General features: G+C 44.4%; 1 long non-coding RNA gene across 1 annotated transcript in view; it reads left to right on the top strand.

The window, feature by feature from the left end:
- The first annotated feature begins 325 nt into the window (after positions 1-325).
- The window catches only part of LOC311515318, a 57,759-nt gene continuing 30,250 nt past the window's right edge, over positions 326-27,834 (top strand). Inside the window, exon 1 of the long non-coding RNA XR_014710102.1 lies at positions 326-396. This is a non-coding gene — a long non-coding RNA (uncharacterized lncRNA). The remainder of the gene's footprint in view (positions 397-27,834) is intronic.

Raw genomic sequence — 27,834 nt, 5'->3', positions numbered from 1 at the left:
TAATTTTAATTTCTGAATGTGTTGTATTTCATAACTATAATGTGAGGTGAGATGCTGAGGTAATGTGATATCTTATAATTCTATATTTTTTGGCAATTATCATACCCCTATGTGTGAGGCTGTGTTGGGGTGGATAAACCCCACAGAGGTCAACAAAGCACTAAGGGAAGCCTGAGAAACCAGTTAGCTCACCCTGTTGCACTTGGAGGGTGTGTCAGGTTCAATTCAGTATCAGACCCAGCTGGGGAGGAGATGGGTGGTTTCTATAACGGAAGAAGCTCCATGCACTTGAGGAAGAAGATATTATGTTATTTCCTGAGGAGAAAGGAAAGGTATCTGTCTGTTCAGGGTTGAGAAATAGAAGAACCCCTCTGTAAGGGAAAAGAGAGGAACAAGGTACAGTAATTCCTCACTTAAAGTTATTGTTTCATTGCTGATCAATTAGAGAATATGCTTCTTTAAAGTTGTGCAATGCTCCCTTGTCATGTTGTTTGGCAGCTGCCTGCTTTGTCCACTGCTTGCAGGAAGAGCAGCCGGTTGGAGCTAGCTGGTGGGGGCTTGGAACCAGGGTGGGCCAGCAGCCCCCCTATCAGCTCCCCTAAGTTCCCTGTGTGGCAGTTGCTTAGCAGGCTATCAATTGCCCAGCAGTTCAGGTGTCCCTCCCCCCACTGCCATGTGCTGCTCCTGTCCTCTGCCTTGGAACTGCTCCCTGAAGCCTCCTGCTTGCTGTGGGGGGAGGAGGAGTGGTGCAGATGTCGGGGTGTCCCCCTCCCACTGCTCCTGTACCCCATCCCCATGGAGGGGGGGGGGGATGGGATGGGACGGGACGGGACAGGGCTCAGGATGGAGGGAGCTTACTGGCAGCAGTTGCTGTTTCAACTTGCTGATCTAATTAAAAAGGCAATGTACTTAGAGTGGGGTCTGTGCAGTTAAAGAGCAATGTGCATGTCACACAAACATGCACATGTGTGCTCACACACCCCGCACTTTGGAAAATGGAGGGAGTGGTGTGCTCCAGCCCAGTGGGATAGCATAGGTTCACCATCATGTTCCATTTCCACAGGGAAACTGCCACTCTTGTGTTGTCCCCTCCCTCCGTTTGTGCTGCCTTGTACAGTGTGAGGCTACATTAACAACGTGTTAACCCTTGAGGACTCAACTGAGTGCTAGTTCATCCTTTAGCAGTAAGGCATCCCCTGGGAAATATCCCACCTTCTGACTTCACCACCTCAACCAAGCTTCACAATAATCCTTGCTGTGTACAGTATTAAATTGTTTGTTTAAAACTTATACTGTGTATGTTTGTGTATACACCTCTACCCTAATATAATGTGACCCGCTATAACATGAGTTCAGATATAACGCGGTAAAGCAGCGCTCTGGGGGGGGCAGGGCTGTGCGCTCCGGGGGGTACGCGTGTCTGGCTCCAACACGCTGCTCTGAGCAGCATATTAAGGGTGCCGGGCTGGGGCCGAGGGGTTGGATATGGGGCAGAGGGTCTTGGTGGGGGGGGGGTGTGGTGGTCAGGGAGCGGGGGTGGGGTGTTGGATGGTTCGGAGATTCTGGGGGTGGTCAGGGAATGGGGGTGTTGGATAGGGTGTGGGAGTCCCGGGGGGGCCTGTTGGGGAGGGGGTATGTGGATAGGGGTTGGGGCAGTTGGGAGAGGGAGCAAGAGGGTTGGGTGGGGTCTTGGGAGGGGTGGTTGGGGTGGGGGGTCTCTGGAGGGGGTAGTCAGGACAAGGAGCGGGGGGGTTGGATGGGTGGGAGGTTCTGAGGGGTCAGTCAGGGTGGAAAGTGACTATTAAGAAAGGAAATCCTTGAGGCCAAAGCAAGTTTGATATAACATGGTAAGATTTTTTTGGCTCCCAAGGACTGCATTATATCTGGGTAGAGGTGTATATAGTCTTTTGTCTGGTGAAAAAAATTTCCCTGGAACCTAACCCCCACTACCTCTATTTACATTAATTCTTATGGGGCAACTGGATTTGCTTAACATCGTTTTGCTTTAAGTAGCATTTTTCAGGAATGTACCTACAATGTTAAGTGGGGTGTTGCTGTATAGGAACCAGGGTTAGTTTCTGTAGTTGGCCCTTCTGGAGTAAGGGGAGGCTGGCTGGCCTTGAGGGAAATGGCCTTGTGGGTTGGTATCCTGACAATAGGACATGGGATAAAAAGAATTGGAAGAGGCTGAAATCTCAGCCCTGTATGGGAGGGAGTGAGTTGGTGGTGGTGGTTTGTCTTCAGTCACTTGGTGAAGAAACGGGAACTGACATAAAATCCCAGGGGAGGCAGAAGACTTCTTGGTTTGCTACATGTGTTAATACTGGTGAAGGATACTATTCAGAATGCTGATGGCCTGGAAGAAGCCAGACTCCAGAAGGACTTGGCTGGGGGGCCAAATGTCCCACTGCATGAGACGGATGATGATGCCACAAGGGAATGCACTAGGATTGTGAGTAATGACAATGCCATGAGTGAGGGGCTGCTTGGGGATGCCAGGTTGTTACAGAGACCTATGAAGATTCCTCTTGAATGAGGTGGGTTCAGCTATCAGTGTTGGGGAGATGGCGAAGAAAGAAATATGGTTGAATAAACTAACAAATTTCTCTTACATGAGAGAAGCACACTGATTTAACTTACTCTGACATTTAGATCAATTTAGCTTAAACCAGTGCAATGGGCTGTGTGAACCCTAGATACTAAGTCAATTAGGAATTGACTTAAGATAACAGTAAAATGACACACTCAAACCAAAATCAGGATGTCAACATGGGTTTTCACTGGCTTCACTCAATTGGTTTAAAAACTGCCTTAAGTTAAACTTTCTCATGTTGACAAGGCCTGAAATACACTATTGCTTGCACTAGTGGAGTCTGGTGGTGGATGCCAGCTCATGCATATATTCAGTGCTATGAGTTGCATTTTATACCACCTCAGCTGGCAAAGGGTGTACAGGGTGCAGTTCACCTTGACCAAAGTACCCCAATTGAGAGCAGGAGGCCTATGGCTATTTGGGAAACTTTAAAAATTATACCATGTGCTGCACCTAAAGGACAAATAGGTTCTGTGGTATGTGTCTTTACACAGTTGATTCCTCTTGCTACTGGGAATAACATCTACTTTGTTCTATTTAGATAAAGCACATGAAGAAATTTGTATAACAGCGTGAAGTACTTCCGTCTCTTATTGTAAACTCTGGACCTAAACGTCTACCCCTGATTAGTGATTTTTGCCCTCCTGCCTTACTTTGCCTATTGCCAGTCTGTCCACCTGCTGCTGCGGCCGCACAGCAACTCTGAGCCCCTCACTCTTCAAATACCTCCATAGGTTTTGGTCATATTCAAGCTCCTTGTCCTTCCTACCTAGCTCTACAAGGCCATGAGTTTGCTCTGCCTGCTCTAGATCCCTGTTCTCACATCACCATCATGCCACATCTTCCTGATCCTCTTACCTTACTGGCCCCTTCTCCCATTCTTCACCTCATGCCTCCAACATGCTGGCCTCTATGCCAGGAACACTGTCCCTGTCCTCACCTATGAAGTGCCTTTTCTCTCCTCCTTTGAATCCCTCCTTAAAAACCCAACTCATTAAGTAAGCTTCTCCTGAATAATCCCCATGCCTGCCCTCTCTAGGGCTGCCCCTGTGCTGTCTTGTACATATTCTTGCCTAACTTAGATAGTGAGCACTTAACAGGGAATATCTGATCTGTGGTTGTAACGTGCCATGTAATTTTAATGTGCAACAGAAATGTTAGCCAAATGAACTACAGTATGTATCTGAAAGATCATATATTACAGTTGATGTTACTATTGCTATGACCACTAGAGGGCATGCAGACTCTACCAGTTCTGTTTAGCAAGCTGTGGAAAATAACTCATTAGTTGACATTTGAAAGAATGATTTCACTCAGACTAAAGTTATTGGTCCCAATCACAGGGGCTGTCTGTAGCGAAGACCATGGTGACCTCAGGTAGGTGAAGGGGAGCTCCCAAAGGCAGTGTAAGACTTTGGTTTGCACTGTCCCAGGGCTGAAGCCACCGTGTACCGCACTGCAAAGGCCTGATCCTTCTCATGTAGATTAGGGGTGGGGAGAAATGAAACTTCAATCACAGATCAGCGCAGTACATGGGGCATACATCTACATCCACTTTCTTCTGGACATGTTGCCTTTGTCAGCTAGGCTTCCTATACTGAGGTACAAAAAACTGAGACATTTGAACCACTTCATCTGCGACAGCTACCTCAAAGGCATGATCCTGGTAAAACACTGACGGGTGGCAACCCTAATGTGGTGTGTGGGTGTGTATACACATACACAGTTGACATAATAACCACCAGAGAAGGCCGATTGAAGTGGAGTGATCCTTCCAGGCTGGACTCCACTGGTTCTACAGACAGACTATGCTGACTGGCAAACTAGCATTGTAGGGAAGTTCAGAGATCTGAAAATAAGTGTGATCTAACACATTGCATCATATCCTTTGAGCCCCTCAGCCACATGCTATGCTATGCAATGTGACTGTGAGGAATGATTAAAAACAAGGGCAGGACAAATACTGGTATCTTGTGATATGCTCAGATAACCTGATAGCTTGTCTAGGTACTTCTATGGCTCCTATTTGACAAGTTACACTTAACTGAACTTAAAATGTGTTTTATCAACCTGACAAATAACTGTCTCTGGTATTTAACCAGTTCTATTATAAAATACTGGGGAGATGGGGGGGGGACCTAACTTTCTTTTTATTTTATTTTATTTTTTTTTTGTAACCAAAGGTTAACTCCTGGAATAGGTTTAAAAGTCAGCTTTACATTTTTTAAAGTGTGTGTGATATCTATATCTCTTGCAGGCGGGTCCCAGCACTGACACTTTCAAGTATTACAAATTCTTCTTCTCATAGTGGGTTGAACCATATCCCAGGTCTGAACTCCCCTCAATGGGCTTGTTCAGATCTGGATCCAGATCTGAACTTTGCATCTATATCAGTTAGAGAAAACCTGTTAGAGCTTAAGATGAACTGACTATTGGAAGCATTAAAATAGGTAGTGGGTCAGGTGCTTAGAAATTTAATTTACATAGGTAATAGGGTAGCAAGCTGCCAACATAGAAATCTCATCTAATTAGCTAATATCTGAGCTGCTGTAAACTTATGTAGCTACATGGAAGTCAGACCTATGCTGATTTATACCAGCTGAGGAGCTGGCCTTATAGTCTTAAACCTGTTGCTTTAAGGTGACCTGCAAAACAGAAAGGTTGGTGGTCCCTCCTTGGATATTGGTACTGTGCATACAAACAAATGCCTGAAAGCTGCTTATTCTGCTTGTTTTGTACATTAATTCAGATCTCATCTACCTGTGTTTCCTGCAATAATCTACCCATGACTAGAGAACTCCTAGTTAGAATTAGGACACACTACAAGTACCAAGGAAACGAAGCCTGAGCAATTGAGAGGATTTTTTTAGACTAACTTTTTGTTTTTAAAACTTATTTAACTCAACTCACTAACAAAGAACTGGAAGAAAAGATCTTTGTTAAATTGGACTTCCTGGCACTTCAATTAAAAACTGGTCCACTTCTCTGGCTCCTCTTAGGAAACAGAGTCAGGGAATTCAGGACTCTTACTATTAGTAAGTAACAGTAATGTAAAGGACCAACTCTATCAAATTCCTTCTGTCATGAAGTACCTAGATAGTGACCTCAAACTCTCTTGTCAGCAGATCAAGACATTTGATCCACACAATATTCATTAGGGAAGTTATTCTGCTTTAATATTGCTCAGGTCACCATTAAGGTTTGGCATGATGGAGCAAGCTGAATGACATTGGGGTACATCATGTTTTTCAGTATGTGTTGGAGAGGGAAGTGACTGCCTTTTGGTGTGAGATGTCAACATTATATAGGATTCAGAGTAGCAGCCATGTTAGTCTGTATCCACAAAAAGAAAAGGAGTACTTGTGGCACCTAAGGATATGTCTACACTATGAAATTAGGTCGAATTTGTAGAAGTCGGTTTTTTAGAAATCGGTTTTATATATTCGAACGTGTGTGTCCCCACAGAAAATACTCTAAGTGCATTAACTTGGCAGAGTGTTTCCACAGTACTGAGGCTAGAGTTGACTTCCGAAGTGTTGCACTGTGGGTAGCTATCCCACAGTTCCCGCAGTCTCCGCTGCCCACTGGAATTCTGGGTTGAGATCCCAATGCCTGATGGGGCTAAAACATTGTCGCGGGTGGTTCTGGGTACATATCGTCAGGCCCCCCTTCCCTCCCTCCCTCCGTGAAAGCAAGGGCAGACAATCATTTCGCGCCTTTTTTCCTGAGTTACCTGTGCAGAAACCATACCACGGCAAGCATGGAGCCCGCTCAGCTAACCGTCACTGTATGTCTCCTGGGTGCTGGCAGACGTGGTACTGCATTGCTACACAGCAGCATCAACCCATTGCCTTGTGGCAGCAGATGGTACAGCACGACTGGTAGCTGTCATCGTCATGTCCGAGGTGCTCCTGGCCACGTCGGCCAGGAGCGCCTGGGCAGACATGGGCACAGGGACTAAATTTGGAGTGACTTGACCAGGTCATTCTCTTTAGTCCTGCAGTCAGTCCTATTGAACCATCTTATGGTGAGCAGGCAGGCGGATATGGATTGCTAGCAGTCCTACTGTACCACCTTCTGCCAGGCAGGCAAGAGATGAGAATGGCTAGCAGTCCTACTGCACCGTCTTCTGCTGAGCAGCCATGAGATGTGGATGGCTTGCAGTCCTTCTGCACCGTCTGCTGCCAGCCAAAGATGTAAAAGATAGATGGAGTGGATCAAAACAAGAAATAGACCAGCTTTGTTTTGTGCTCATTTGCTTCCCCCCCTCTTCCGTCTAGGGGACTCATTCCTCTAGGTCACACTGCAGTCACTCACAGAGAAGGTGCAGCGAGATAAATCTAGCCATGTATCAATCAGAGGCCAGACCAACCTGCTTGTTCCAATAAGAACAATTACTTAGGTGCACCATTTCTTATTGAAACCCTCCGTGAAGTCCTGCCTGAAATACTCATTGATGTAAAGCCACCCCCTTGGTTGATTTTAATTTCCTGTAAGCCATGTCGTCAGTCGCCCCTCCCTCCGTCAGAGCAACGGCAGACAATCGTTCCGCGCCTTTTTTCTGTGCGGACGCCATACCAAGGCAAGCATGGAGGCCGCTCAGCTCACTTTGGCAATTAGGAGCACATTAAACACCACACACATTATCCAGCAGTATATGCAGCACCAGAACCTGGCAGAGCGACACCGGGCGAGGAGGCGACGTCAGCGCGGTCACGTGAGTGATCAGGACATGGACACAGACTTCTCTCAAAGCAGGGGCCCTGGCAATGTGGGAATCATGGTGCTAATGGGGCAGCTTCATGCAGTGGAACGCCGATTCTGAGCTCGGGAAACAAGCACAGACTGGTGGGACCGCATAGTGTTGCGGGTCTGGGACGATTCCCAGTGGCTGCGAAACTTTTGCATGCGTAAGGGCACTTTCATGGAACTTTGTGACTTGCTTTCCCCTGCCCTGAAGCGCATGAATACCAAGATGAGAGCAGCCCTCACAGTTGAGAAGCAAGTGGCGATAGCCCTGTGGAAGCTTGCAATGCCAGACAGCTACCGGTCAGTTGGGAATCAATTTGGAGTGGGCAAATCTACTGTGGGGGCTGCTGTGATGCAAGTAGCCCATGCAATCAAAGATCTGCTGATATCAAGGGTAGTGACCCTGGGATATGTGCAAGTCATAGTGGATGGCTTTGCTGCAATGGGATTCCCTAACTGTGGTGGGGCCATAGACGGAACCCATATCCCTATCTTGGCACCGGAGCACCAAGCCGCCGAGTACATAAACCGCAAGGGGTACTTTTCAATAGTGCTGCAAGCTCTAGTGGATCACAAGGGACGTTTCACCAACATCAACGTGGGATGGCCGGGAAAGGTACATGACACTCGCATCTTCAGGAACTCTGGTCTGTTTCAAAAGCTGCAGGAAGGGACTTTATTCCCAGACCAGAAAATAACTGTTGGGGATGTTGAAATGCCTATATATATCCTTGGGGACCCAGCCTACCCATTAATGCCATGGCTCATGAAGCCGTACACAGGCAGCCTGGACAGTAGTCAGGAGCTGTTCAACTACAGGCTGAGCAAGTGCAGAATGGTGGTAGAATGTGCATTTGGACGTTTAAAGGCGCGCTGGCGCAGTTTACTGACTCGCTTAGACCTCAGCGAAACCAATATTCCCACTGTTATTACTGCTTGCTGTGTGCTCCACAATATCTGTGAGAGTAAGGGGGAAATGTTTATGGCGGGGTGGGAGGTTGAGGCAAATCGCCTGGCTGCTGGTTACGCGCAGCCAGACACCAGGGCGGTTAGAAGAGCACAGGAGGGCGCGGTACGCATCAGAGAAGCTTTGAAAACCAGTTTCATGACTGGCCAGGCTATGCTGTGAAAGTTCTGTTTGTTTCTCCTTGATGAAACCCCCCGCCCCTTGGTTCACTCCACTTCCCTGTAAGCTAACCACCCTCTCCTCCTCCCTTCGATCACCGCTTGCAGAGGCAATAAAGCCATTGTTGCTTCACATTTATGCATTCTTTATTCATTCATCACACAAATAAGGGGATAACTACCAAGGTAGCCCAGGACGGGTGGTGTAGGAGGGAAGGACAAGGCCACACAACACTTTAAAAGTTTAAAACTTTAAAACTTATTGAATGCCAGCCTTCTGTTGCTTGGGCAATTTTCTGGGGTGGAATGGCCGGAGGCCCCCCCACCGCGTTCTTGGGCGTCTGGGTGAGGAGGCTATGGAACTTGGGGAGGAGGGCGGTTAGTTACACAGGGGCTGCAGCGGCACTCTGTGCTCCTGCTGCCTTTCCTGCAGCTCAACCATATGCTGGAGCATATTGGTTTGATCCTCCAGCAGCCTCAGCATTGAATCCTGCGTCCTCTCATCACGCTGCTGCCACCTTTCAACTTCAGCCCTCTCTTCAGCCCGCCACCTCTCTTCCCGGTCATATTGTGCTTTCCTGCACTCTGACATTGTCTGCCTTCACACATTCATCTGTACTCCGTCAGTGTGGGAGGACAGCATGAGCTCAGAGAACATTTAATCACAAGTGAGTTTTTTTCACCTTCTTATCTTCACTAGCCTCTGGGAAGGAGAAGATCCTGTGATCATTGAAACACATGCAGCTGGTGGAGGGAAAAAAAAAAGAGGCAGTGGTATTTAAAAAAAAAAAAAAAACATTTTCTAGAACAATGGGTATACTCTTTCAGGGTAAACCTTGCTGTTAACATTACATACAGAGCACATGTGCTTTCGTTCCAAGGTCGCATTTGGCTCCCCCCACCACATGGCTAGCCCCTCACCACCACCCCGTCCCCCCCCAGGCTAACAGCAGGGAACATTTCTGTTCAGCCACAGGCAAACAGCCCAGCAGGAATGGGAACCTCTGCATGTCCCCTTAAGAAAAGCACCCTATTTCAACCAGGTGACCATGAATGATATCACTCTCCTGAGGATAACAGAGAGATAAAGAACAGATGTTGTTTGAATGCCAGCAAACATACATTGCAATGCTTTGTTGTACAGTGATTCCCTGAGTACGTGCTACTGGCCTGGAGTGGTAAGGTGTCCTACCATGGAGGACGAAATAAGGCTGCCCTCCCCAGAAACCTTTTGCAAAGGCTTTGGGAGTACATCCAGGACAGCTGCAAATGCCAGGGAAAATTAAACATGCTTGCTTTTAAAGTATGTATAGTATTTTAAAAAAGGTACACTCACCAGATACCCCTTCTCCACCTGGCGGGTCCGAGAGGCAGCCTTGGGTGGGTCCGGGGGGGGGCGGGGGAACTGCCTCCAGGTCCAGGGTGAGAAACAGTTCCTGGCTGTCGGGAAAACCGGTTTTTCCACTTGCTTGCTGTGAGCTAACTTCATCAATCATCATCATCAAAACCTGCTTCTGCATTGCCTCCATCTCCATTGAAGGAGTCAAACAACACGGCTGGGGTAGTGGTGGCTGAACCCCCTAAAATGGCATGCAGTTCATCATAGAAGCGGCATGTTTGGGGCTCTGACCCGGAGCGGCCGTTCACCTCTCTGGTAGGCTTGCCTCAGCTCCTTAAGTTTCACGTGGCATTGCTTTGGGTCGCTGTTATGGCCTCTGTCCTTCATGCCCTGGGAGATTTAGACAAAGGTTTTGGCATTTTGAAAACTGGAACGGAGTTCTGATAGCACGGATTCCTCCCCACATACAGCGATCAGATCCTGTACCTCCTGTTTGGTCCATGCTGGAGCTCTTTTGCGATTCTGGGACTCCATCATGGTCACCTTTGCTGATGAGCTCTGGCAAGTGTGGCAAGCTGCAGGTAACCATGCAAACAGGAAATTGAAATTCAAAAGTTTGCGGGCCTTTACCTGGCCAGTACATCTGAGTTGAGAGTGCTGTCCAGAGTGGTCACAATAGAGCACTCTGGGATAGCTCCTGGAGGCCAATATTGTCTAATTGCATCCACAGTACCCCAAATTCGACCCGGCAAGGCCGATTTAAGCGCTAATCCACTTGTCGGGGTGGAGTAAGGAAATCGATTTTAAGAGCCCTTTAAGTCAAAACAAAGGGCTTCATATTTAACGCTGCTAAATTTGACCTAAACTCCTAGTGTAGACCAGGGCTTAGAAACACAATAGGATGCAATTCTTGATCTGGACCTTCCTGCATTAAAACTGCTCCCACCTCACGCTTGGATGCATCGGTGGTTACTAGGAAAGGTTTGTTAAAGTCTAGGGCCCTGAGCACAGGGTCAGACATGAGTGTCACTTTAAGCAGGTTAAAGGCTGTCTGACGCTCAGTCCACTGAACTGCATTTGGCAGTTAATTTTTGGTTAGATCTGTCAGTGGGGCAGCGATTTGGCTGTATTGCCGTACAAATCACCTGTAATATACGGCCAAGCCTGAGCCCTGGTCTACACTAGGACTTTAGGTTGAATTTAGCAGCGTTACATCGATGTAAACCTGCACCCGTCCACACGATGAAGCCCTTTATTTTGACTTAAAGGGCTCTTAAAATCGATTTGCTTACTCCACCCCGACAAGTGGATTAGCGCTTAAATCGGCCTTGCCGGTTCGAATTTGGGGTACTGTGGATGCAATTAGATGGTATTGGCCTCCAGGAGCTATCCCAGAGTGCTCCATTATGACCGCTCTGGACAGCACTCTCAACTCAGATGCACTGGCCAGGTAGACAGGAAAAGAACTGCAAACTTTTGAATTTTATTTCCTGTTTGGCCAGCGGGGCAAGCTGCAGGTGACAATGCAGAGCTCATCAACAGAGGTGACCATGATGGAGTCCCAGAATCGCAAAAGAGCTCCAGCATGGACTGAACGGGAGGTACGAGTTCTGATCGCTGTATGGGGAGAGGAATCCGTGCTATCAGAACTCCGTTCCAGTTTTCAAAATGCCAAAACCTTTGTCAAAATCTCCCAGGGCATGAAGGACAGAGGCCATAACAGGGACCCGAAGCAGTGCCCCGTGAAACTCCACACCCAGACACCCAAGAATGCGGTGGGGGGCCTCCGGCCAACCAGCCACTCCGCCACAGAGGATTGCCCAAAAAACACAAGGCTGGCATTCAATAAATTGTAAAGTTGTAAACTTTTAAAGTGCTGTGCTTAAAGTGCTGTGTGGCATTTCCCTTCCCTCCTTCACCACCCGTCCTGGGCTACCTTGGTAGTTATCCCCTTATTTGTGTGATGAATGAATAAAGAATGCATGAATGTGAAGCAACAATGGTTTTATTGCCTCTGCAAGCGGTGATTGAAGGGAGGAGGGGAGGGTGGTTAGCTTACAGGGAAGTGGAGTGAACCAAGGGGCGGGGGGTTTCATCAAGGAGAAACAAACAGAACTTTCACACTGTAGCCTGGCCAGTCCTGAAACTGGTTTTCAAAGTTTCAAAGTTTCTCTGATGTTACTGCAGTGATGTCGCCTACTCGCCCGGTATCGCTTTGCCAGGTTCTGGTGCTGCATACACTGCTGGATAATGCACGTGGTGTTTAATGTGCTCCTAATTGCAAAAGTGATCTGAGCGGGCTCCATGCTTGCCATGGTATGGCGTCTGCACAGAAAAAAGGCGCGGAACGATTGTCTGCCATTGCCCTGACGGAGGGAGGGGCAACTATTGACATGGCTTACAGGGTTGGCTTACAGGGAATTAAAATCAGCAAAGGGGGTGGCTTTGCGAGAAACTGAATGGCCCCCTCAGGGATAGAACTCAAAGCTGGGTTTAGCAGGCTGTTGATTTTACAGAGGGAAGGAGGAGAAAATAAATACAAAACAAATCTGGTCTATTCCTTGTTTTGAGCCACTTCATTTATCTTTATACACCTTGCTGGCAGCAGACTGTGCAGTACGACCGCCAGCCATCATCATCTCCTGGGTGCTCGGCAGAAGACGGTGCAGTATGACAACTAGCCATCATCTTCTGTGGGCTGGAGGTTAAAAGACAGCGCACTGCCGGTAGGACTGAATTGCCACGAGACGAAACAAGGGAAATGACCTGGCTGAGTCACTCCCATGTTTGCCCAGGCGCCTGGTTAAAAGAGCACCCTGGACTATGTCAATGACGGCTACCAGGCATACTGCACTGTCTGCTGCCAAAAGGCAATTAACTGCTGCTGTGTAGCAACGCAGTACCACGTCTGCCAGCACCCAGGAGACATATGGTGACAGTGAGCTGAGTGGGCTTCATGCTTGCCGTGGTATGGTGTCTGCACAAGTAACTCAAGAAAAAAGGCACAAAACGATTGTCTGCCCTTGCTTTCACGGAGGGAGGGAACAGGGGTCTGACGATATGTACCCAGAACCACCCACGACAATGTTTTAGCCTCATCAGGCACTGGGATTTCTACCCAGAATTCAAATGGGCGGCAGAGACTGTGGGAACTGTGGAATAGCCACCCACAGAGCAATGCTCCGGAAGTTGACGGTTGCCTCGGTACTGTGGACACACTCCGCCGACTACTAAGTGCACTTAGAGCACTTGTGTGGGGACACACACAATCAACTGTATAAAACCGCTTTCTACAAAACCGACTTTTATAAATTCGACCTAATTTCATAGTGTAGACATAGCCTAAGGAAAAAAACTGTCTGAGAGGGAAATCCACTGGTCAATCCCCAAAAAGGAATGTTACGCCATTGTGTATGCTCTGAAAAAACTACATCCACCGGCAAACTGACCATGGTGTGCTGAAGTGGCTTCATACTGTCAAGGAAAATAACAAACTTCTTAGGTGGAGTTTAGCTCTCCAAAATTTTAATTTTGAAATACAACACATTCTAGGAACTTTTAATAAAGTGGCTAATGCACTCTCCCATAAGTTTCCCAGAATCAACTGGTTAAAACAGTCCTTGAAATGTGAGACATATTGTTAGTTTTTATATAATCAGTAATATATCTAGAGGTGCATGTGTCTTAACTCTGTTTTCTCCTAGAGCTCCAGGAAGAAATCACAGCCAGTGTGGTACAGGCCGTCCACCATAGTCTGTGATTTGGGGGGCTGTCATAATCAGACAGCTACGGGTAGTCTAGAATTCCTCCTTACTGCAAGGGGTTAAGAAGCTCAAATAACCTGATTGGCACCTGACCAAAAGAACCAATGGGGACAAAAGATACTTTCAAATCTGGAGTGGGGGGAAAGAGAGGCTTTGTTTATGCTCTTTGTGAGCTCTCTTGGAAAGCAGAGAAGCACTAGGTCAGAAAACTCTTCCTCCTATAAACCATCCTAAAGTGAATCTCAATATTGCAAAAAGAATAAGTAAATAAGGCAAGGCGCATTAGATAACCTTTTTGTTTTCCACTTGTGAATTTCTCTTTGTTAAAGAAAAGTTTATCCCTTCTCTACTTCCCCCCACCCCCATAACTTCGAAACTGAAGCTAAGGAGGGTTCCTCTGTGTTTTGAGTCTTTTGTTACTCTGTAAAGTTATCTTCCATCCTGATTTTAGAGGTGGTTCTTTCACCTTTTCTTTAAATAAAATTCTTCTTTTAAGATCCTGATTTTTTTTTCAGTGTCCTGTAGATCCAAGGGGTTGGGTCTGTGCTCACCTATACCAATTGGTGAGGATGATAGTCTCAAGCCTTCCCAGGAAGTGGGTGTAGGGCTTGGGGGGTATTTTGGGGGAATAGGAATTCCAAGTGGTCCTTTCCCTGATACTTTGTCTAAATCACTTGGTGGTGGCAGCGTACCATCCAAGGACACAGAATTTGTGCCTTGGGGAAGCTTTTAACCTAAGCTGGTAGAAATAAACTTAGTGGTCTTTTGTGCAGGTCCCCACATCTGTACCCTAGAGTTCAGCGTGGGGAGGGAACCCTGACAGGCCCTATACTGAGAGAACCCAAATCCCCTGACTTCCAGTCCAGTAGGCTTACCCCATGAATGAAAACATAGAAGAAAAGCGGGAGAAAAGAAAACAGACCAAAAACTATTCCCAAATGTGTGCTGTCTTGTGTGTTAGGGTAAAAAAATACCACATTCATTGTACTGTAATCCTGAAGATAACTGGCAAAGTTTAAAAAGTAGACTAGCTTCTAGCATGCCCTATTGATACAGTCCTAGAGAGGAGGTTACTGAGCCCTGTGGGGTTCTGCTGTGGATGTGAAAACATTCATTACAGCCCTCTGAGTGGGAGGAACTTTGAGAGAGATCTTAGGGGTCTGACTGGAAGACCATAAGATCTGGTCCTCTCCCAAGCTTCTGATACAATTCAAGCTCTGGCTACTCCCAGTATCAATTAGGCTTTTCACTCACAGACTGAGCATATCTTTATAAGATGACTGTTGTACCAATAAAATAAAAACCAGCAGGATCTTATTAAAGGGAAAAAGGCAAAATACCACATTTATTGTGAATACAGAAAGAATCATAGTAAGCAGTTAGTTATAGTTATCACATTCCATTCAATCTCAAATTTATTCTCACATTCATTCACACAAACATACACACACACACACACACACACACACAGGTTCTGCAAGGTTGTTATCATAGTTACCAGCCTTAGAGTTGCTCATGCCAAGCCACTGGCCAGGTGGCCTGGACATGAGGAGGGAGCAGGGCCTTGTCAGATGCTCATCTGATGCTCCTGGAAGTTGGTTTGCAGAATCAGACCCCAAAGTTCTCACTTTTTAGAGTCTATTTTTATAGGAATTTCTTCCTATGCCAGTCTATGGGAATTGCTTCATCATGCTGTTGCTGAATCAATCAGCAGATAGCACATTCCTGACGGCTCCAAGATGTTATCTTGTTCTTTGGTTCTCCCATCCTTGAGGCTGTTGGGTGGATTCCAGTCTGCCCTCCGGGGGGGGGGAGGGTCCTCTGGTTATTTCCACTTGACGCCTTCTTCAGCCGATGGACACTGGATTCTTAGGCTGGCACCTCCCTGATCATTCAGTTATTATCCACACCAAGCATCCATCCATATACATCCTCTATCTCTATTTTAATCACAATTGTTAATACAACAAAAGGGTGGGGAGTCTCTGGGTGCTGTTTCTGTTGTTAGAGTATTGCTTTGAGTCTCTCTCTCTGTGAATTGCTTTGAGAACAGACTCTGTCTTAGAATGTACTAACACAATTAGCAGCTTGCAAGTTTCACACATAGAGGGAGAGAAACAGCACCAAAAACCAAGAGACCTCTTAATTAGTGATACCCTGGAATTTAAACTCTGGGGAATCAAACTCACTTGTGATTTTAATACAGAACTTCTTTAATATGATCCAACATAATCCCCCTTTTGACACTAAGATTTATAATCGTCAGTGTCACTTTCTATGTAGCCTATTCAAGAGAAAGTACTGTGAGGCAATTTGAGTTTGTGATTCCAATTCTTGCCACATACATGATCCTAGTGATGTATCTTTACTACAAGGTTCTGGGGCAACAGGCAAGGTGAGGCACACCCACTTTTGAGGAGTCCATTCGGTACAACCTCTAGTGTCCAATAGCTTCCCTCCCTCCCCAGCTCACTGGCTCAAGGTCCAGGGTAGCCAAAAGGATCCCATGTGTAATATGGGGAGTGGGTTAACCTTCAATACCTTTGCCTCCAGGGCTGTTGGTGTGCAATTTTGACAACAATTTCTCCCATTAACAAGTCTGGTTTACAATAGTGGAAACATATTGCATCCATTCATATTGATAAGTGTCAAACAATGATCTTTCTTTTTTAACAAATGCATCAAACCCTTAATATTTCCCAATATGACCCAGAACATTTTGTGTTCCAAAGTAGCTAGTGCAAGTATCTGCATTTCAGTGCATCCCATAGCTATGGCTGTGTAGTTTCCTATTTCTAATATTTTTTTTTTCTTATGGATAAGCCATGTGGTAGTATTAAGCCATTACTAAAGATTCCATTGGCCTTTTAGGTTACCCAGACCAATTTGGACCAAGTCTACATTGGCATGTACTTGTTTTTGTATCAGGCTGTCCTGTAGCTGGGACAGAAAGCTTAATTTATTTTTAAGTTCCTGCAGGTCTTCAGTATTTTTTTTTTAAACACACAACAGTGCGAGCAACAACACAAAACACAAGACAAAACATAGAACACAGAACACAATTTCTATTGTGACAGTAGATTCATGGTATTGGGTTGCTTTTCAGCTGGCAGCTTTTCCTGATTTTCTGAAAGACAAAAAGAACATGTTTCTACCCCTTTTGGGGTGGCAGATTATTGCTTAAAATATTTCTTTTACAAATACCCTTGCTGATTGCAGGCAAAACAGAGAAATTGCCCCCATATTTTCCTGTTTTTGTTCTATAGGCAGGCCAGGTTTCAAAGGCTTTTATCTTTTAAGGGTTATGGGGAAATTAACCCACTGTTTAGTCATTAAATCCCTGAGTTTTCCTTCTTATACAGCAGACCAAGTTTATAATGTTTTTCCTGCTGTGTTAAGCTTTAAGTTGTATTTACAGGTAATAACTGAGAAGCATCATTACCATACGACCTTAAAGGATTTTTCCAAAAATCATACACACTATACGTTGTTACAGGGATACTTATTATCATTAAATGTATTAAAATTATCTTGTTATCCCATGCCTTTTATTTAGACAATTTGTTTGCTGACCAGGTATGTCCTTTATCTGCAGCTCCTTTGTGCTGCTAGTTCTTTCCTTCCTTTATCATTTAGGTAATTTGCATTTTCACAGAAACTTCCTGCTTTTGGATTTAAAGCCATCAGCAGCTCAGAGACTCTATCTTAAAAGGGACACAATCAACTTTCACCAGAGTTTTGATTACTTTTAACTTCTGCTTCCAAAACACACAGCAATCTGAAAAAGAAAACCCAACCTATTGTGGCTCCCTTTGGAGCCCTAATAGCATTTTAATTAAGTAGCATGGTATGTTTGCATTTCTTTTGCCCCTTCTACAATATACCCTGCACATGTTCTGGGGCAAATGCACATTCCTTCCATAGTTTAACTTCTATAACATTATCCAGATCCATTTTTACATAAGGTGTCACTATTTCTTTTTTTGCTTACAGAGTTTTCATGTACCTTTATCAAAGTGACAGTCTGATTACTCAGAGCCATTTTAAGACTCAGTGTTTCTAACATTGCTCCTTTTTGTTTTGTGCACCTCACCCCTGCTGTTGCTTCAGAGAGGCACTGTCTTTTTTAATTTTTTTTTTTTTACTACAACTCTCATCTGCTATTTTGTTACAAAAAGAAACAAACAAAAAACAAACAAAAAGAATCCAAAATTTTTTTTTTATATTCTCCTGATTTTGACTGCCCTGCTGCAGCCACAACTTAAAAACATTTTAAATTTTGTAAAGCATTGAGTTACCTTTTAAGGGTTAAATGCCAAATCCCAAAGCCAAACAACACTAATTACCTGTGTCTAGCAAAAAGGTCTGTCAGTTTTGCAACTTTGAATTAAAGAGTCAAATGGATTTTTAGTGGCATTATTTAAAACAAAAACAAAACTAACTGGTCCTTAGAACTTTACATATTTACACACACACAGACAGATACATACACATTTTCTTTTCCTTAACATCCCTTCCACACTGCTCTGTTTTTTACATCTTACATTCCCTTTATACATTTGAGGCAGTTAAGTTCCAATAGAACCCTCTTATGTTCTTTTAGCAAATTTGACTAAATTGTCCAGTCAAATGATTTTAATCAGATAGTTTATTTTTGCCTGGCTAATTTACAGACATTCCTTTGGAAAAGGGCCCATTTTTCTTTCAGAATGGCTGCAAAGAAACCAAGAATGCTCTAACACTTTTCCTTTTTAACATTTTCGGTTAAAAGTTGTTTGGGTGAAATACAAAGTTTAACTGCTTAATTCCCTCCAGCCTCTGCAGAGTTAACTTTTTTTTTTTTTTTTTACTCTCTTTTCTCTTTGTAATTATGCCTGGGGGTGCCGTACATAGGACCTTCTCCCCCTTTACCTGCCTCCCTCCAGCCTCTGCAGAGTTAACTTTTTCACTCTTTTTGTATTCCTGGAGTGCCTCTTTCACTATTTTCAGCTGGCTTTGGATATTTGTAGCCAGCACCTTCCAATTGTCTGCTCCCTTTTCCATTTGTGCCTTTTCCTCTTTACATGAAGACAAGCGGAGGGAAGAATCCTTACATGCCTCCCACAACAACCAAATTGCTGCTGCATCTCTTTTGGCAGCACTAGAAGGTTTGTATATGAGGATATACTGAGCCAATCTATCCTCTAGGTCCGAAATAGTGCAGACATCAGCTAGGCCTTGTTTAGTCCAAGGACTGTGCCCAAATTTTTGAAGGATTTGTTTAAAAGGTGTAATTTCTTTAACAAAAGGTGAGGTTGGAGTTCCTTCTGACTCCATTCCTCCCTCTAGTACTGGCTTACCCTGTTTTCTTTTAAACATCTTAACATGGATATTTCAATCTCTTTGTCACTGCTGGTATTACTTAGCAAGTGACACAGCCTAGATTCTGAAATCATAGCTTAATCTATGCGTTTTTCCCCTGCTACCTTCCCGGAGGCCAGCAGGTCCCCTGCTACCTTCTCGGAGGCCAGCAGGTCCGGTTAACCTGTTCTTCCCTGCTACCTTCTCAGAGGCCAGCAGGTCTGGTTTAATCTGTTTTTCCTGCTACCTTCTCGGAGGCCAGCAGGTCCCCTGCTACCTTCTCGGAGGCCAGCAGGTCTGGTTTAATCTGTTTTTCCTGCTACCTTCTCGGAGGCCAGCAGGTCCCCTGCTACCTTCTCGGAGGCCAGCAGGTCTGGTTAACCTAATAGAAATGCCTAGCTCACTAGAGCTGGCGGTGTGCACACCAATATTTACAATAACTGAGGTTTTTTACCAATATTCCCCCTTTCGCAATTCTCCACCAAAATGTTGTACCAATAAAATAAAAACCAGCAGGATCTTATTAAAGGGAAAAAGGCAAAATACCACATTTATTGTGAATACAGAAAGAATCATAGTAAGCAGTTAGTTATAGTTATAACATTCCATTCAATCTCAAATTTATTCTCACATTCATTCATACAAACATACACACACAGGTTCTGCAAGGTTGTTATCATAGTTACCAGCCTTAGAGTTGCTCATGCCAAGCCACTGGCCAGGTGGCCTGGACATGAGGAGGGAGCAGGGCCTTGTCAGATGCTCATCTGATGCTCCTGGAAGTTGGTTTGCAGAATCAGACCCCAAAGTTCTCACTTTTTAGAGTCTATTTTTATAGGAATTTCTTCCTATGCCAGTCTATGGGAATTGCTTCATCATGCTGTTGCTGAATCAATCAGCAGATAGCACATTCCTGACGGCTCCAAGATGTTATCTTGTTCTTTGGTTCTCCCATTCTTGAGGCTGTTGGGTGGATTCCAGTCTGCCCTCTGGGTGGGGTCCTCTGGTTATTTCCACTTGACGCCTTCTTCAGCCGATGGACACTGGATTCTTAGGCTGGCACCTCCCTGATCATTCAGTTATTATCCACACCAAGCATCCATCCATATACATCCTCTATCTCTATTTTAATCACAATGGTTAATACAACAAAAGGGCGGGGAGTCTCTGGGTGCTGTTTCTGTTGTTAGAGTATTGCTCTGAGTCTCTCTCTCTGTGAATTGCTTTGAGAACAGACTCTGTCTTAGAATGTACTAACGCAATTAGCAGCTTGCAAGTTTCACATATAGAGGGAGAGAAACAGTACCAAAAACCAAGAGACCTCTTAATTAGTGATACCCTGGAATTTAAACTCTGGGGAATCAAACTCATTTGTGATTTTAATACAGAACTTCTTTAATATGATCCAACATGACCACCTCTCTAATTTCTTGTGAACTTTGATTAAAAGTGAAATTGTCAACCTTGTTTACATTTAAATTACAGTACCACCATCAGGTCTTCGATGCTGGAACTCAAGATAATGGCCCCAGGAAAAAGTACCACCTCAAGCCAGTCTAGTTTGACTCCTGCTGCTAGTACAAAAGCACAGATTAAAAATGCTTCCTGGTGATTCTGTTCAGACCCTTTTGTGTTCACTTTCTACAACTACTTGAGCAGTCAAGTTTTTCGAGCACAAATAAAATTCAGTTTTTTCATGAGTGAGACAGTCCAAATTTTCACTGAAAATGATATTCAAATAGTAAATTTGATTGTAACAGTCAAAGTTGGCACCATATTGGTCAGTTACATGTTTTGTTCAATAGGGGAAGAAAAACAATAGTACAGGACTTGTGACACTTAACATCTGAACATTCGACATACACAACAGATCATTCATCAGCTGTTCACATAGGGGGAAAACACTAAAGTAGAATAACTTCTATAAATGTAAGAATTTTGCAAACTGTTCATGAACAGAAGCAAAATTAATTTAAATAAATTACTTATTAGGAGATGCTGACTCAGCTCTAGCTACTAACAAGGAATCAAATATAGACTCCAGTAGAATGTTTCACTTTACCTTCCAAAATTAGAAAGGATTAAATTCAGGTGTTTGGAACAGTCTTTAAAGATGGTCTCTAGGGGCCTGATCGTGCAAACATTCATGGGAGCAGTACTACTGAAGTCAGTGGGGCTATTCATGTGAGTAAGCGTTAGCTGAATCAGGCTGGGCTTGGGGGGAGGGAGAACAGGAAAAGGAGTCACAATTCAGGGTAACTGCACCTCCATGGTCCAGCAAAGGCACCCACTTTAAGACTGCCAGCTATCACCTCTCTTGGGCAGAGACCCTCGTCTTTCTCACTCATGCCTGAGGATTTTCCAGGCTGCACGGTTCCCTGCTTACATCATGTTGTTCCCAGCAAGCCACATGGCCTAAACAGGCCTCATCTGTACTTTGCTCTCAAGAGACTCTAAACTAGTGGTGGGCAACCTGCAGACCATAGGCTGCATGCGGCCTGTCAGGGTAATCCACTGGCGGGCCGCAAGACAGTTGGTTTACATTGCCCATCTGTAGGCATGGCCATCCACAGTTCACCGTTCCTGGCCAAACCAGTCAATGTAAACAAACTGTCTTGTGGCCTGCCAGCAGATTACCCTGACAGGCTGCAGGTTGCCCACCACTGCTATAAACAGTGTAATTGCCACAATAATTTACCCCACAGCTCTTTCTACGCAAGCAGGTTTATTCTTAAGGTGAAATTACAACAGAGAATGTATTAGCATGCACATAAATTCTTTTTTGTTAATAAGTTTACAAGAGATCATTCTCCCTACCCAGCTCACATAGGGGCTCTGGTAGGAGTCAGTCCTTGAAAACCCCTTTGTGGGGTTTGCTGTGGTTACAAGTTCGTAACTGCTTTAATCAATTCATGGGCACGTTTGTTCTGAGCTAATCTTTCCTTTACAGAGTTTGGACCTTTGATCGTCAGATTCCGGGAACAGGTAATCAGTAGACAATCCTCAAAAAGGCTGGGCTTATCCATAACTAGAGATAAGCACTTGCATTGCACTCCTAGAGATTCTGCTGGCAAACCATTTGGAAAAGTCTATTCTTGTCTGGCCCATTACTCTACATAGTCCTCTGAGGCTCATAACACTTCCCAATGCTCAGAATAGTACATAACCTTTGTATTTAATACAATGGACTCCAAAGATACTTAAGCTTAATTCAGTAAGGCTTTTCAAGAAAATGGCAGACAGCTGCCATGTCAGTTTTCTTCCTTGTGACTATCCGTTCCTAAAGCTGCTGAACTAGGGCCAGGTTCAATAAAAACAGGAAACACATTTAGCCTGCATTCCTGTCCCATGAAAATTGAACTCATCAATGTTTTTGTTTTGCATATGAACAATAGTCAAATGAAGACCTTTGGAAGTTTAATCACTACCTAGTAGATGGTGTTGCACTGTTTTGGTAGGGAATCTGTGCTGTGTAACAAGAAAGGGACAATGTATGCTAAATGGGAGAGGGAGTGGAAGTCTATGTATCCTATGAATATTGTTGGTTCATCCTGGTTTGGATGTGACTGGTATTACTCTATTGTTTGTCTTCACTTCTTCTAATTTTATATTTAAATAAGTAGAAAGGAAGAGAGTATTGGATATAAAAGATAAGGAAATACAGCAGGATCACCCTTTTAAAAAAAGATCCTATAGAATATAATATGGTTAAACTCAAATATAATATTTTAATCTATAGATTTAAATAGAAAATTTATTACCTCTGCTCTAGAATTATATAGGATGGCTTAAAACAAACAGGCCTGCATCTGTGCTTTGCTCTCTAAGACTATAAACCCTATAAAAATGGTTAATAATTTCTATGAAATTCTATAGGTTCTAAACAAATAACCTGCAAAAAACCTTAGTGGTCTCACCCCTATTAAACGCTTTAATCTGTAGCTTCCCTTATGAATGAGTCCCATAGTAACTTTATGTACTAGGCCAGTTTTGAGACCTCCACATAATGTTTCAGCAATTTAGAAAACATTTACACACATTTGCTGGAAAAAATATTCAGTAATATGAAAAATATATGAGGTTAAGTCTTACTAGCTTTTACCACAAAGATTAATTGTCTGCTAATTTACTGTTGGTGCCACAAATGAACTGACTGATCTTTGTATCAGATATCTTAATTGTTCTTTTGTAAAAGACAAAAGCCTTTTAAACTACCCTGTAGAATCTTGTATTCTATGTATCTTAAACTATTTTATGGAAGTGTTGATTACAATTTTGACAATCCTTCCCATAAATTATACTACCATCTAAGCATCTATATATTTGATTGCATGTTTTAATGCTCTGGCCTTTGGAGCATGAGAAATATTAGTGTTAATGTATGTGTTAAGTTCCATGTGGCAGGATCAGCACTGGGGTTTAATGTTCAAACAATGCTACCCCGAATCTCCAATTAGTTATTCCCTTTAAAATAGGGCATACAAGCTTTATTCTGCAAAGATGATTTATTAGGTTTTTAGGACTGAGTATTAGCTAGGAAGTTCATGAATTGTTATTTACTCTTAGTTCTCTAAGTTTCCAGTATCACATGTGATTATAATGAGCAGCTATCTTGTCTTTTGCTGGGCACAGCCCCTCCAAATCTTGCCCCTCCCATTATACATTATATTATATATATATATTATATATATTATAATATATTATATTATATTAATATATATATTATATTAAATATATATATATTATTGCTACCATTATACAATGGGACAGTACTGGTCTTACTGCTGGGGGGGCCCTGATGCCTCCAAGAAACGAGAGCAGAACTCCCCCTTTATTGTGCATTTACTAGAAGTGAATAGCCAGACTCTCAGCCAACCCACAATGTGTAATATGGCAGCGTTAACATGCAAGACTAAAGCAGATGGAAACACCAGCTTGTCCTGATTCCAAAGGCTACAGCCAAAAAATGCATTAGATTCTGGGATGTTCCAGAACTAAATCAAACCACTTTCAAGCTCTTTCTAAATATGTGATGGCTTTGTTCAGCTTGATCACAAACAGGCAGGGGCTAAAGGAAAAGCTCAGGCTTCTAGTGTAGACAAGAGCCAGGAAAGTAATCCATGATTTGTCCTTAAAGTCCATGAGGATCATCTCAAGCATTTCCAGTGCCTATGGCATGAAGATTATTTTAGATTTTGTAAGATAATCTTCATGCCATATTTGCCAAGCCAAATAAAAACACATGTTTCTGACAAGCATGCGAGCCCCTTAATCGCTTAAACTTGCTTCCTCAGAGATCCATGTAGGCTGCCGGCTGTCTGCGCTTCTGTTTTAACCCCATCAGAGGCAACATAGCAGGAAAGCAAAGAACACAGACTTAGCAGAGGAATGTCTCAAGCCCTTGATTTATTTGTAATGAACTTGAGTTACAGATATTTGAAAAATAACAAGTCCTGAGCACACCCTCCCCTTGTGTGAGCTCACCTCTTCTGTGATTCCAGGGTCTGGCAGAGTTTCAGGTTGGGCGGAATCCCTCCTGCCCTCTCCCTCCTCCCAGTCCACCTTACATGTGACAGTGGTTGTCCCCCCGCTTTTAAAATAGGGCTTCCATCCCTGGGCTGTGTGCTCAAGCTGAGGAGCTCCAGATCCACCTGTTGTTGTGCTTACCTCACTTTTGGGCCCCTGGGCAGAAAGATCCACAGGCATGGGCCAGTAGCTGAGTCACTCAAAGTTGATAGCTCCAGAATACTCTGTGAGGTCCTTCAATGGAGTGTCAAAGACTGTTCCTTGGCAGGACAGCTGTCTGGAATGCAGTACAATAGGTCATCCAGACTAGGAGTACAACCCAGGATTCATAACTTGATACAGACGTGTCACAGCAGGAACAAGAGCTATTCAGTGGGATGAAGGACCCAAATTCTTTGGAGCAGGGGTCCCATAACAAACACAACATTTGCAGGAACCAAAAAACTGAGGGAGTCGGGGAGAGCATATGGGTGAGCACCCCCCACCCTTCTTGTCACAATCAGGTAACAGTGAGGGCGGCGAGAAGAATAGTTTCATGCTGGGGTGTGAGAGTTTGCCAAGATGAAGCAGCAGCAGATGCTAATGGCTATGATGTAGCCATGGTAGCACGCAGAATGGACTTCCATCTTGAACAGTCCCTTACAAGTCTTCCTTTGGCAAGAGGCAGTATGGGAGCATCTGGCTAATCAGCTGAACATGAGCTCCCAGTGTGACGCTGTGGCCAAAAGAGCTAATGTAATCCTGGGATGCATAAACAGAAATCTTAAGTGATAACAGAGGCTATATTACTCTGTATTTTGCACTGGTGTGACCACTGCTGGAATAGTATGTCCAGTTCTGGTATCAACAATTCAAGAATGATACTGATAAATTGGAGCGAGGTCAAAGAAAAGCCACAAGAATGGCTAAAGGATTAGAGGATCGGCCTTATAGTGATACTCAAAGAACTCAAATTATTTAGCTTTAACAAAGAAAGTTAAGATGAATAGTCTAAAAGTATCTACATGGGGAACAAATATTTAATAATGAGCTCTTTAATCTAGCAGACAAAGGTCTAACACAATCTAAGGGCTGGAAGTTGAAGCCAGACAAACTCAGAAAAGACAAATAAGATGTAAATTTTCAACTGAGTAATCAACTGTTGGAAAAATTTACCAAGGGTCAAAGTGGAGTGTCCATTACTGATAATTTTAAAATAAATATTGGATATCTTTCTTAAAGGAATATGCTCAAGGAATTATTTTGGGCTAGACAGGAGGTCAGACTACATCGGTGTTTCTCAACCAGGGACCGGCTTGCTGCCTTCCTAAACTGTGTCAGAGAGATCTCAGGGACTGATGAGAAACACTAGACTAGATGATCACAGTTGTCCCTTCTGGCCTTGGAAGCTATTAATCTAGGTTTCTTAAATGCCTCAAAGTTGCATCTTCCAACCTCATTTGTGGTCAGCCTGGTGCTTTACTTCCTTCAACCTCAGTGCTATAAACCTTCTGTAAAAGCATTCCTTCTACATGTTGGAAGGACCCTACCATTGCAGTTGTCTTGTTTTCAACTGGTGCAAGCCTGCAAGTTGCTGGGATAGTCCAAGTATCTCCTTGTTTGTGATGCAATCAAACCAATGGATGTTAAGAATACACCATAGTTTTTGACACTGAGTACTATTTAGTTTCCTCTCCTGAGCTGATTTCAACAACCATGTTTCTGCTCCATAGAACAGGGTTGTCATCACTACCACACTGACCACTCGTATCTTAGTTATCACACAGACATCCTGATGCCCAAACAGGTCTTTGAAGATGCCAAAATGCCATCGATTCTAATCTAATCTGATCTAATGTGTGACTTCTTCAGTTACAGAACCTCCTGCTGCAACTGACTGCCCACATAGATAAAACTTGTCACAGTTCAAGGCAACTGCACCTGAATTCCCCTGGTCCAGCAGGGGCACCCAGACTCAGCTTTCCAGCCATGACCTCTCAGGCAGAGACATGCGTCTCTTTCCACCCCCTGACCAGGGTATTTCTAGGCTGCCCGTTCTCTGCCTTCCCTGTGAGTTCCCTAGTGAAGTCAGACTGCTTAAGCATGCGTGCTCTGCTTTTTGCCTCAGGGTATGAACAGTAACTACCGCAATTACGTTACCACACAGCACTTTCTGTGCAAGCACATTTATTCTTAAAGGAAAAGCATTACAAAGAAAACATATTAAAAAAACCTACTTGCATACTAATATGCTTACTGGAGGTGGCCCTAACCCTAACAGGGGCTCTGCAGAAGAACTATGCTTCAAACTCCACCGAGGAGTATTTCTGTTAGTTCAGAACAAGCACACATTGATCCAGTTTTGCATCTTTGATCTGCAGAGAGCAAGAATAGGTAACCAGCCAGACAATGGGTTTCTTCTTCAAGATGTTGCTTCAGAAGAATAGGTTTGGAGGTGGGTAATTTGCATTCCCTTCTTAGGAACCCAAAACAACTAAACATTCAGTTTTGTCTGTCCTATTGTTTTCAAAGAGTCCTTTGAGGCTCATTACCCCTCCCAGAGTTTATATTAGTCATGTCTCCTCTTTAAAGAAGTTGCATACCATTCCACACTAATACAGAAGCATTGTTTTAAAAATGTAAATGAACTCCTAAGAGTCTTAAACCTAATTCAGCAGGTTTGTCCAGCATAGTACAGGAAATTGCCATCTCTGTCACAAAATTATTCACCCATTCAGTGTCCGTGCCATCTACATGCAGCTTTGGCAGGTCATTTGTTTTGGTTTTATAGGGGATGTGCATAGTTTTGGTTTTATCACCGTTGATCTTAAGTCCTATAGATGCTCCAGGTTTTTCACAGCTCTTCCAGCCTTAGCTGAAAGAGCTGTGGAAAAGCTGCAGCATCTATAGGACTTAAGTTGTCTCTCCAAGTAAGGCAATATCATCTACATCAGAGGTGGGCAACCAACCCTTGAGCTCCTGGCCAGGGAGGCTAGGCCCCTGCTCCCCCACCCCCCCGCAGCCTCAGCTCGCCATGCTGCCAGCAATCTGGGCAGCGGGGCTGCGAGAACCGCCGGCCTGTCCTGGTGCTCTAGACCGTACAGCAGCGTGGCTGGCTCCAGCCGGGCACTCTGAGTGGCATGCTAAGGGAGCCGGGGGGAGTGGGTGGATAAAGGGCAACAGGTCCCGGGGGGCAGTGAGCAGACAGGGGTGTGGACAGGGGTTGGGGCAGTCAGGGGACAGGGAGCGGGGGGGTTAGATAGGGGATGGGGTCCTGGGGGTAAGGGGACAAGGAGCAGGGGGTTTGGATGTGTCAGGGGCTCTGAGGGGGGCAGTCAGGAGGCGGGAAATGGGAGGGGGTGGATAGGGGGCGGATAGGGGGCAGGGCCCAGGCTTTCTGGGGAGGCACAGCCTTCCCT

This window comes from Lepidochelys olivacea (assembly GCF_965140295.1).
Source record: "Lepidochelys olivacea isolate rLepOli2 genome assembly, chromosome: 1".
NCBI classification, from domain to species: Eukaryota; Metazoa; Chordata; order Testudines; family Cheloniidae; genus Lepidochelys; species Lepidochelys olivacea.
This window is presented reverse-complemented; position numbering and strand designations above follow the sequence as displayed.